Here is a 12,819-nt window from a genome sequence, read left to right as displayed (position 1 = left end):
AATTCCTTTTATAGTCTGCAATTTCTTTCTTTTGTTTCTGTGTGTGTGTGCTATTGAGTTATTGTTTTTGCTGTGTTGGAAAGTTTTTTCAGAAAACTCTCTTTTGAATATCAGATTTTTAAGTCTAAAACCTGGCATAGAAGATAACAAATGCTTTTGTTTTTAGGTATCACAATATGCTCAGATGTTTTGGGAATATGTGATCACAGTTTCAGGGACAGTTCTTTTAAAAATAATATAAAATTAAGAGAGTTATTTTCAAATTTAGGTTCAGTTCTTAGAATCGGGCTTCCTGTAAGGTAGTCTCACCTTTATTCCCCTCTCCAGCTACTCTGACAGTGTGTGCTCAGGTTTGGAGCTCCCTACCTGAAGTCCAGGGCAGAAGAGGGTTACTTGTTTCTCTTCCTCCTCAGCGCGTTTCTCATTCTGTGATGAGAGAGCAAGAGGAAAGCATCAAATTAAATGGACTTATATTAGAGCAAAATTAATTAATACACAACTCAATGCTTAATTTGCATCCAAAGTATTTGTAGCCTTAGAAGACAGTGTGAACCTAAATATTGACAATGGAAAGAGGTTCATAAAAAGGCACTAAAACTCCTGTTAACATAAATTAAAGGGCATAGATGATGCCTTTCTCAACGGTATGTACAGTTAATCCTCCAGACACCTTATATCCCAGTCCAACCAAAATGTCACTGGTATGTTTGCAAAAACCAAGCTCTCGATTTTGGCAGGATGGATTTATTAACCATTCTGCCTTTATAGTAACTGATTAATACCGTAATACCGTATAAAAAGCAAATCTTTGTGAAAGCAGCATCCAAGTCTGCAAGTCAAATAAGAACACTTATGCCTGTTCCACATCTTTTTAAAATATTTTATTCTCACACTATTGCTTTTCAAGCTATATAATTAAGCAGTAAAATACAATTGGCTTATAGAACAGTTTCCATATAGATAGGTCCCCGACACATACTGTACCAAAATGATCAAATAAAATAGATGGTATTTTAAGCGTTTATGATTAACTTTAATTAAGTTTTGCTTGGCTGTCATATAAAAGGTATTTGAAGTATTAACTGCATTTATTTTGTATTTTTCACATTATTATTTCTTAAGAAATAATATTATATTCAGTCAAACCCATGGTTTTATTCAACTGGCGTTCTATTTGCAAATGCATTGCAGTATTTATAGAGTCTAATAGAAAAGAATAATATAACAGGCCATTAAAAACTACACTGTATCAGAGATTCCATCTCTGCTAACACCTTGGGTGGGCTGGCATGAAATACAAATTGCGCTATTAAATCCGGAAAGATTTTAAGAAAATCCGGAATGAATTCTAGCTATTCAAGACTAGCTTTAAATGACTTTTAAAAATAAAGAATCAAACACTTAAATAGGTTCAATATCATCTGTGTAACAGATTGATGTCATGTGAATACATTAGAAACCAGAGAATTTCAGAGCCTAAGACTCACTGCCATTCAATACCGCCCATGGGTGTATGGGAGGATTGACATCACAGGGACCCAGAACCAAAACTGATCAGGAAATGGGCTTATTTTTAAAGCATTTCTTTTTCAGTTGAGGCAGGGTGAAGCAGAAAAACAATTATTTGTTGTTTCTTCTTGTTTTAGAACTTCACAAAATTCTGTTTATTAAAGCAGCAAGATCATATCATTATTTTTAAAAATTAAACCTCTTCATAATTCTTTCTTGACCACCTTTGGGCCTTAGGGAGCTGGGGCTTTCCTAGCTCTTTCTCTGGGCTGGTGTCTAAATCTGGAATTGTGATTATAAAGGAATCAAGGAGCGGCAGGCTACCCCTTGCCAGCCCAAGCTCCTAGAGAAGGATTGCATGGGGAAAACGTTGAAGGAGAGAGAGCTGCTTTGTGATGTCTCCCTGATGGCTCCTTTCTCTAACACTAGACAGACTCACATCTCTTCCCCAGCCCTTCCTCCAGCTATCTGTCCCACACCCTTGACCTCCTAAGACCTAGCTCCCTTCTGCTAAACACTGAGAAGGTGTAAACTGGAGTTAACGTATTTATGATAAAGTTCCATCTGTGATCCTTGCATAGTCAGAAGAGTGGTTTGGGAGCTGGAGTCCACACAGGCCCCCTGCTGTAGCTGACTGGGCTGCACGTAGTAATTCCAAGTGCCAGTTCTCATGTTTATGAAGCCAGTAGCGCCCCCTACAGATGTGCAGCACACACCCTATAGCCACACTCAGGTCCCTACCCAGAAACCTCCCTGGCGAAAAACAAATAGAGATGCCTAGAGGGTCAGGCCTCCAGTATTCAAGATGCAACCGAAAAGGCCTGATTCTATATCTTCCCTGACAGATATTTCCTTTGGACCAAGACTCCACAATGAGAAACGTTTGAATACCAAAAATCCTTTTACGGCCTCAGAGGAACAGCAGAGGGAAGAGTTATGAGGCAGCCAGGGCTCTGAAGTTAGACATTTAGGGATGCAGTTTGGCTCCACAGTGCATGAGCTGTGGGGACTGCAGGTGCCATTACTATAGAAACGGAAAACTGCCTTCGCCTCTGAGTAAACAAACGAGTGTGTGTGGCCAAAGACAGGGACTTCTTCTGCACATCGCCTCACCAGCAGGTCAGGCCTTCCCTGGATTCTACTCTCAGCTGGGTGCCGAACTGAGGACTGCCGCAGAGCCAGAGAGAGAGGATTCAAGCTGAGCTGGTGGGCTCACACCCATGTCTGAGATACACCTTGCCCCTCTTATAGCAAGCCGTAAATCTCCTCTTGTTTGAGTAAATGCTGGATGAGGCAGTTATTTTTCCTCCTGGTCAACCCACAAAGAGGAAAATCAGGCCAGACGCAGTGGCTCATGCCTGTAATTCTAGTGCTTCCAGTGACTGGGGCGGGAAAATCATTTGACATCAGAAGTTTGAGAGAAGCCTGGGCAACACAGTGAGACCTCCTTTCTATAAAAATAAAGAAAAGAGGAAAATCAGCTCAAATGTTTCACAAATGAGGACATAGATAAAATAGGAAGTTGGGACATCGTCTCTTAGTCAAGTGACTCTCAGGAAGGAAGGAGGCCTAGGAGTTTGCATTGGAACGCACATGTGTGTCCTACAAGGATAGGCATAGTGATTGGTACATGGAATATGCTCCTTAGAGGTTGTGGCTGGAGATGGTTGTGGATGGCTGGCCTAGTTCCAAGCAGGGGCTGTTGCCTGTTGGATTCTTAAATCACATTGGGTAGGAATTTGCCTATTTTTATTTAGTAGACAAAACTTGCTGGAAAGGATAAATATTCAGACAGATAGCAATCTACAGACCAATAGAAACTGCCACACAAAGAATGGTCATAAGTTTAAAATTCATTAAATTAAAAAAAGACACAGCATGCATATCGAGTTGAGAGCTAAGAACCATCTCCTCTGTCCAAACACACTTTGTATGGGATATGACATACGAAAACACGCAATGATGAACAGTCTTTGTACATTTGCAGTTAACTTTAAGTTTAATACTGGAAGCTTTTTTAATATAAGCACAAATTAGTTTTCAGTCCTCAGTTGGAAAAAAACAAAAAAAGTAAATAGATCCAATGTGGAAATTCAAGGCAAACAGCAAGAGAGAAGTTCCAAGTGCCAAAGATGGGAGATTCAATAAACAGCCAGCCATTAGTTATCAATAATACCCTGGCATTCATGCTTGGCTCTGGCTACATGCACCCTACATGTTTTATTCATATTGAGTACTGCGATATTATCCTCTTTTAACAACTGAACTATACTTGCCAATTCATTTTTAATCTGTGGATGAGTACAATTCTCCAACTTGTAGAATTTCAGTTTGCCTGTATTTCTACAATTATGGCTGTTGAAATTTCAGTATGTTTATTCTTTGCTATCCCTTAAAGCTTCAAATATTTTCAATACTTCCTACAGGACTAAAAGAAATAAGGCTTCCTACATGAATTGATTGTCAAATCGGTTCAACAATATATCAATTTTATCAATAATATATCAATCTTAGCAAAGAAAATAAAATCCTCTGTCTGCATTTTTAGTGCCCTGTGGATAATTGGCCAGATGAAATCTGAGCCAGGGCTTAGGTAGATTTTGAAATAGGTGAGTTTCCTAGTCTTTTCTTGTGAAAGTAGTTCTCTCATTCTAAATTCCTTAGCTTTGACATAAGAGGCTTCAGAGCCAAAATAAACACATTGTTGATAATGGTGTAGATCACCATTTCTACCTGAATGGAAATTTCAGAATGTTGGAGCCAAAGGTCTCCAACTTTTCTGCAGGCAGTTTCCACACCAGATCCTTAAACCCTGAAACAAGCCTGAGCAAAAGCAGCATCTTTTGCTATTTCCTCTACCTATGTGTTTGACTTCACTCTGCTCTAGCATTCGTGAGGCATCACACTGATTCTGCAGGCATGTAACTTGCCCTTTAACCTGCCACCTCCCAATCACATGCCTTCTTTAGTCAAGAAATAGGAGTGGCAGGAATGTTCCCTGTCAGCGTGTGCCTCTCCTCAGAACGGATCAGCTGCAGAGGTTTGGGGTAACCATTTCTCCGGGTCCAGGCCTGTCATTCTGAAGTTGGCTGCCTAAGGAGAATCCGGAAGCTCACTCACAGAGTAATTAAGTGTCAGGGCCAGAAGGTCAGGCAGTATCGTCTTCTCTAGCCAAAACCATTTGGAACCATTGCACTGCGATTTATGATTTCATTGCCTGGCCAACCACTAGGACCCCGGCTATCTTAACTCATCCATACTGCACTCTGAGAAGCTAATCTCTTTCTTTTTAGTGACATCTCTTCATTTGGGGAGTATCACACATTCTCAGCATGTGGCTCACCAATTACGTTGGTTGAAATTACCGATGCTGACTTGTTGCAATGTCCATACATTGTGGCTTCCTTCTTACCCCTCTTGGAATAACTTTTACTATAACCTATGAAGGAATTATTGCAGAAAACCCTGCAGTAGCATGTCATATTTCAACTACTGATGTATGCTTAGCAGGAGCATTTGAGTGAGCTATTGGCATCTTCTTGTTAAACCAAATGAAAAACTGGTTACCTGGGCACTCCACAGTTAAAGCCTTCTCCTGAGTTATCCTGCAGATTTCCTCTGAAAGGGAAATGATGATAGGGACCTGTTTTATTCTTGTAACCAACAAACCACAAAATACCTCATTTGTATTTCTACCTAACTATATCAAAATGGCGTTGTATACTTTAATGAATACCAGATTGGACAATCAGCTCTCAACGGTTCGCATAGTTTTTTTACCTCCTCTCTTGAGTCTAATTACTATTTTCGTTAATGGGAATAAAAGTATTAAGCTAAAAATGTAAGAGGAAGCTTCAAGAAAAACAAGTCAACCTCAGAATTTCCAGAACAAACCTGCTGACACCTTGACTTTAGCCCAAGCGAAAATGATTCTTGACTTCTAGCCTCCACAACTGTAAGAGAATAAATTTGCATTGTTTTAAGTCACTACATTTGTGGTAATTTGTTACATCAGCAATAGGAAACTAATGCACATTCCTGTTTTCAGAGGTTTTCTTGAGAGTTCCTGTTGATTTGCTGCCTTGCTAGCACTTGATAGTCTCGGTGTTTTCATTTTAGTCACTCTTTTGAGTATATATTTCATTGTAGTCTTAATGTGCTTTTCTCTGTTTAAAGATGAAATTTAACAATGTTTACATATTTAATATCCAAATGTCTATCCTCTTTTATAAGGTGCTTATTTATGTTTTTTACCTATTATTCTATTGACTTATCTTTCATTTACTGATTTGTATCTTATTGATTTTCTCTTATTGATTTGCAAGTTCTGTGAATAACCTTTCTTGGTTATATAAATAGGAATATAGGTTTGAATAGTGATGTTGATATAAATTTGTAATAATCTCTCTTTACTATTTTTTAACCTTGTAAGGTTTATTTTGATGAAAATATATCTTAAATTTGATGTAATTATGAATATCATCTCTTCTTTAATTGTTAAGGAGATTAGGAAATTCTTCCCTGCCTTGAGAACATGAAGATATGCTTCTATCTTATATTCTGAATGTTTTATGGCTTTATTACACTTTTTCTTTTAATCCAACTGGAACTAATTTTGGCTATGTTGTAAGGTAAGTGTCAGTTTCATTTTTCTTATGCAGGTATTCAATGTTCTTATCACCGTTTGTTGGGAATCTAGTCATCTCCTTACGTCCATAGTGCTGCTTCCGAGTATGTACGCATATGATTTTTCATTGAGCTGCTCACATCTGTCCTTTCTTTTACTACATTGCCTTTGTTACTTCAGTTTCATAATAATTCTTGATATTTGTTAGACCAAGTCTTCCCACTTGATTCTTCCATTTCATGAATGTCTTAGCTATTCTTGGCCCTTTTATATAAGACATACAAATGGCCAGTTTTATGTAAACTTTGGATTTAACATTTTGAGTTCTACCAAAAACCTATTAGAATTCTTATTGGATTACATCGAATCTATTTGGGAGATCTGATATCTTTAAAATATTGAACCTAGCCAACTTAAATAGATAGGAGATAGCTGTCCATTTAATTAAGCCATTTTTAATGGTGATCAATGAAGCTTTATGTTTTCTTTCATTAAAAAGTTATCCCAACAAATGTTAATACTTTTGTTGGATTTATTCCTACATTATATAGGAATATATAATAGTGTATGAGATAGGCTAGTGATATTACAGTAAATGGTGTCTGCTTTTTTAAAAACCAGTAATATTTATTAAAAATTTTATAAATATTTTAATCAAATACAATACTTAATTTCTAGCCTTAATTTTAAACAATAAATGCCTACCACAATGCTGTAGTTGGGTCTTGAAAGTGCAATCACATCAAATGCAGAACCTTGTTACTATGAGGTTTACCAAATGACTGAGGGAGCTGATGGAGCCAGCAGTTCTACAGGTCCAAGCCAAATGCCTACGGTGCTGTATACAGGCTTGCATTAGCACTGGGGCTCGTTGTATCATCTAAATACTGCATATGTTTTTGCAGACCAAATAAATGGGCACCAGTTTGCAGTAACACAAACAAAATAAGCTGGTAATTTTGAATTCTAATTTCCACATGTAGTAAAGAAATGTAAGTTTCAAAAACAATGGGATTCTATTTTTCACCTAACAGTGAAAAATGGTGGCAGGAATACAGAAGACAATCCCTCTCATTGACTGGTGCCAGTTTTGTAAATTGGTGCAAACATTTTATAGAGCAACTCAGCAATTTATATCAAAATGCAATATGCTCATACCCACTGTCCTGGCAATTCCACTATTAGAATACCACAGGTATATTCTTACACATGCACGAATAGTATGAACAAGGATGCTCAATGCAGCCAAAGTGTTCAGTCTCCCTAAATGAACATCAGTCAGGAGATGCACAGTATTGTATATTCATATGAAGCATGCTTATGCAGATGAGACTAAGGTAGACCATATTTACAGATAGTAAGTGAATAAAATAAAAAGCAACGAACATAGTATGCTCCTGTGGAGTTTACTTTTTTAGAAAAAAAGATGAGATAGACAATGGGTGAGAGTATATTAGTCAGAGTGCTCCAGAGAAACAGAACCAACAGGATACAATAGGATACCGATATATACAGAGAAAGAAACTGGGATGAGAGGGAAAGAGAGAGATTTTAAATAATGGGCTCATACAATTACGGGGGTGGGCAAGTTCAAAACCTGCAGGGCAGGCCAGTAGGTTGGAAATGCTGGCAGTTGTTCACGTTGCAATCTTGAGTCCAAAGGCAGTCTGGAAGTTGAATTCCTTCTTCTTCTGGGGACTTTGGTCTTTTTTCTGAAGTCCTTCAACTGATTAGATGAGACCCACTCACATTATGGAAGGTCATCTGTTTTGCTCAAAGTCTATTGATTTAAACATTAATCACATCTATAAAATACCCTCATAGAAGCATGTAGACTGATATTTTACCAATTAACTGGGGAGCATAGGCTGGTCAAATTGATACATACAATTAATCATCACAGATAGGTAGACAACTAGATAGACAGGTAAGCAAAAAACACACAGAGAGAAACAGAGAGAGAGAGACAAAAGATAGCTATATATACATATATAGTTAGACGATCGCCTATTAGTTCACTCTCACAGTGCTATAACGACATACCTGAGACTGGGTAATCTATAAAGAAAATAGGTTTAATTGGCTTGCAGTATTGCAGGCTATCCAGGAAGCACAGTAGCATCTGCTCTGCTTTAATCATGGTGGAGGTTGAAAGTGGCATCACCGTTGTGTATGTCATTGTATGACGCATGACCGTACAAAGGAACCCTAACCCTCACAATCCCTCAAGGTGAGCGTTGTTCCTGCTCTTTTGAGATGGGGAAGCTAAAACATAGAAACCAGTTACTTGTCGAAGATGATGCAGCTAGCAGGGGGCTACGTGGATCCCCTGAGGGACAGCCTGACTTTTGCATCATCTCTGTCTGCTATGTGGCTCCATTTTTTGTCCAGAGATGGATGCAACAAAGAAACCTGAGAGCAGTGGCTGGTGGTGGTGCCGAGGAGCTGGTGCCGACAGAGTCTCGGGAAAGGCAGCAGGGGCCTAGGAAGAACATCTCTGTCTGCTACGTGGCTCCATTTTTCATCTCCTTCCCTTAGAGGTGGGGTTGTCAAGGGTAGAATTCTGAAGTCAAATTTATCTATCTTCTTTACTACTGTTTTCGACAGTATTCCCTATAGTCGCATGCTGTACAGATTTGTAGCCCAGGAGCAACAGTAGTAAGGAACAGTAGATTCTAGATAGATAATTCCTGGGCCTACCTTCACAATAATTTGTATTTATAATTTGCATTGTTTAATTAGTGATTTCCAAAATCTTGACTGCCTTAAGTATCATTTCTGTTATTCTACTAGAAACATCCAGCTCAGGGATTCTCCACCTTAACCCTCTTGGCATTTTGGGCCAGATGAGTCTCTGCTGTTGGGGTTGCCCTGGGCCTCACGGGATGTTCTCCCGCTGGATACCAGTAGCACTCCCTGGCTCCAGATGGGACAACCAAAATGTTTGCAGACATTCCCAAATGTCCCTTGTGGGGTGGGGTCGGGGAGTGGTAGAATTGCCCTGCTTGAGAACTACTGATTTCTAACTGATGTCCTGCAAGCCATTTCACCTAAATTAAAATTTTCCCCCAAACATCCCCTTTTTCTTACTTCCGTATTTCTGTTGTGGGTCTAATCTTTCCTCAGTCATTCAAGCTCAACATGTCTGTGCTATGTCTGACTCAGCCCCCACCCCCAATCCTCCACACTCAACCCATCACTAAGACTCACAGCATTGACTTCTACTTCTCCTTCCCTTTCCTATTTACCTTTTAGATTCTGGCCTCTGTGATCTCACACTAATGCAAATAGCTGTTTTCTGCTCTCCCAATCATTAATTTATCCTATCCAGTGATGATACATAAGGTTTTCTCAACGGTAGCTTGTAGTACGTCCCTTCTTTCATTGGAACCTTCGGTGCTTCCCAATGATAGACCAAATTAAGTATAAACTGCTCACTCTTGCATTTCAGAGCCTCCACCATATGGCACCAACTCCCTTTCCAGTCTCAGTTCACACATCTCCTCTACAAGTACCAACAGGGTGGCCCACTGCTCATCAAAAGTGGGCTATGCATATGCCCTGATGCCTTTTTCTCATGCTGTTACCTCACTTGGTGAGTTCCCATCCACAATGTTCTCCTAAAATGCTCACTCTTCCTTCAAAGTCAGTCTGATATTCCACAATATTCACAAATGTTTTTTTTTCTGGTTGACCCAACAGGATATATTCACTTTCCCATCTGAATCTCTACAGCTGTTCATACTGCCTCTTCTGTCAGGTTACACATCATCCCCTGGTATAGCCAGTGTAGTGTTAAAAGTATCTGCTTTGTCAGATTGTAATCTTAATGATGGCAGAACTGTGGTCATATTCTTCTTCATACACTCTAGTATTTAGCACAGCTATATGCATTTTAGATGTTCTTAATTATTTGTCTAAATGAGTAATAACAGTGAACTTACCTGCTTACTATCTTAGCACAGTTCCTCACCATTCTTCACTTAAATAATTGGTTTCTCAACTGGTCTTTTGATTCATGTCTCTCCAACCCATTCTCTGCCTGGTACAAAAGTCACTTTCCAAACGCAAGTCTGATCACGCTGACCCTGACTGAGAACTTGGAATGGCTCCCATTGCCTGGAGGATGGGCGCAAACTCCTTAGTGTGGCACACAAAGCCCTCTGTATTCTGGCTACTGTGGTTTGTCTCAGCAATCCTCCTTCCAACCACACTCTTGCGACATGCTAAGTTTCCAGTTCCAGCTGTCACACCGCTCTTTTCCCCACATCTCCCATACCTTTGCTTGTACTGCTCCTTCTGCCAGGAATGCCTTCTGCCAAGAATGCCACCTGCAACAGCTGTTTACTTCTCACCACTGTGCAAGGAGGGCCCCTGACCTTCCACACCGTGAGTCTCCTTCCACGCGCATCCACTGGGCTCTGCACAAGCTGCTGCCACAGCTCCTGTAATATTTTGCTGTGTTGACTTTTCATGCCTGAATCCAACTGCTCACAATGAGCACATAGAGCAAAATGGACTGTGTTTGATAGTCCTTTGCATTTCGGATGCCTAGATAGTGCTGACAGTGGAGGAAGCTAATGAAAACTGTCTTGCCCAATGACTGATGAATGCATGAATCCAAAGCAGAAAACCAGTCTATTCTAGTCATCAACTAGAAGAGTTTGTTCCATAGATTATGTATGTCAGTGTTTAAAATGCCACCAACAAAATCTGTTTATTTCATGAGACCTGAATATCTGACATCGTTAAGAGGAGAGATCAGCTGAGTGAGTCAATTATCCAGTTTACTGCCATTTTCAGTTTTATATTTAAAAACTTTTAAAACCACATTATATATTTCCCTGACTTGGTCAACAGGATACTCTGGAAATAATGTTACTCTCTTTCTATATGGGAGTTATCATTATAAGAATCCATTTCTATATGAGTTTTAATTAATTTATGCCTGCAGGTACCATAAAGAAATCACCCGCTACTGAGAAGCATCACAGTTTATCTCTTTCTCTCTGCTTCCAGCAAGTTTCCTTTCCCTTCCCTCCCCTCCCTTCCCCTCTCTTCCCTTCCCCTTCCCCTTTCCTTCCCTTCCCCTTCCTTTCCTTTCCTTCCTCCCTCCCTCACCACTCCTCTCCTCTCTTCCCTTCTCCTCCCCCTCCTTTCTTTCTTTCTTTTTTCTTTCTTTCTTTTCTCTTTCTTTCTTTCTTTCCCTCTCTCTCTCTCTCTTTCCTTCCTTCCTTCCTTCCTTCCTTCCTTCCTTCCTTCCTTCCTTCCTCCCTTCCTTTCTTCTTTTATTTTCTTCTTTCTCTCTCTCTTTCTTTCTTTCTTTCCTTTCCCACAAAGTTTTGCTTTGTTGCCGAAGTTGGAGCACACTGGCATAATCTCAGCTCACTGCAACCTCCGCCTCCCTGGTTCAAGGTATCCTCCCACTTTAGCCTCTTAAGTAGTTGGGACTACAGGCATGTGCCACCATGCCCAGTTAATTTTTGCATTTTTTGTAGAGACAGGATTTTGCCACATTGCCCAGGCTGGTCTCAAATTCCTGGGCTCAAGCTGTCTGCCCACCTTGGCCTCCCAAAGTGCTGGGATTAGCAGCCTGGGCCACCACGCCCAGTCACAAGCAGGTCTTCTTCTTCATTTCTGTTAGGATATCTACTTGAGGTTTCTCTCCACTTTGCCCTTGAACTACTTCTTGACACTCTACCTCTGTCCTACGTTAATCTTATGACTCAAGGGAGCTGTTAGGGAAACGAGAAAATCAAAGGTGTTAAATCATATACTGTCTCAGCCCATTTGCACTGCTGTAACAAATTGCTATAAGCTAGGTAGCTTATAAATAACCAAATTTGATTATTCTTAGCTCTGGAGGCTGTGATCATGACCAAGGCACCTGCAGAGAACCCCCTTCCTAGCTCATAAGCATCCATCTTCTTCTTGTGTCCTCACATGGTGGAAGGCGTGAGGGGTCTCTCTGGGGTCTCTTTTATGTGGGCACTAGTCTCATTCATAAGGGATCTGCTCTCAAAACCTAGTCCCCTTTTAAAGGCCCCACCTTCAAACACCATCACATTAGAGAACTTGGTTTCAGTATGTGAGCTTGTGGGGAACAAATCAGTCTATGGCACATACCTAGTCAGACATTTATCAGTAGGTACTGTCCTGAGATGAGCATATTTCTGTCTTCTGAAAAAATACGTGTGAGCTGTATAGGAACTGATTCCTTTGTGTTGCAATGGTTGGTATGTGTATTTCTGGCTTAAGCTCTGATCCTAGTTCTTTTTTTTTTTTTTTTTTGAGACGGAGTCTTGCTCTGTCGCCCGGGCTGGAGTTCAGTGGCCGGATCTCAGCTCACTGCAAGCTCCGCCTCCTGGGTTTACAGCATTCTCCTGCCTCAGCCTCCGGAGTAGCTGGGACTACAGGCGCCCGCCACCTCGCCCGGCTAGTTTTTTGCATTTTTGGTAGAGATGGGGTTTCACCGTGTTAGCCAGGATGGTCTCGATCTCCTGACTTCATGATCCGCCCGTCTCGGCCTCCCAAAGTGCTGGGATTACAGGCTTGAGCCACCGCGCCCAGCCTGATCCTAGTTCTTAATGCTGCCAGCAGGCTGACCATTCAGGGTTCACCTGCCATTGGAGAGAGGGGATTCAACACGATCAATGGAAATTGCTATACATTTACATTTGGTG

At 40.4% G+C, this 12,819-nt stretch overlaps 1 long non-coding RNA gene across 1 annotated transcript in view; it reads right to left on the bottom strand.

Moving 5' to 3' along the window:
• Window positions 1-10,185, bottom strand: part of LOC117063528 — a 130,070-nt gene extending 119,885 nt beyond the window's left edge. Inside the window, exons 1-2 of the long non-coding RNA XR_004428974.1 lie at window positions 10,081-10,185; window positions 367-426 (exon numbers count right to left, since the gene is read on the bottom strand). This is a non-coding gene — a long non-coding RNA (uncharacterized LOC117063528). The remainder of the gene's footprint in view (window positions 1-366; window positions 427-10,080) is intronic.
• Window positions 10,186-12,819: the final 2,634 nt, after the last annotated feature.

The sequence above is a fragment of the Trachypithecus francoisi genome, unplaced genomic scaffold (assembly GCF_009764315.1).
Source record: "Trachypithecus francoisi isolate TF-2019V2 unplaced genomic scaffold, Tfra_2.0 Lachesis_group18, whole genome shotgun sequence".
NCBI classification, from domain to species: domain Eukaryota; kingdom Metazoa; phylum Chordata; class Mammalia; order Primates; family Cercopithecidae; genus Trachypithecus; species Trachypithecus francoisi.
This window is presented reverse-complemented; position numbering and strand designations above follow the sequence as displayed.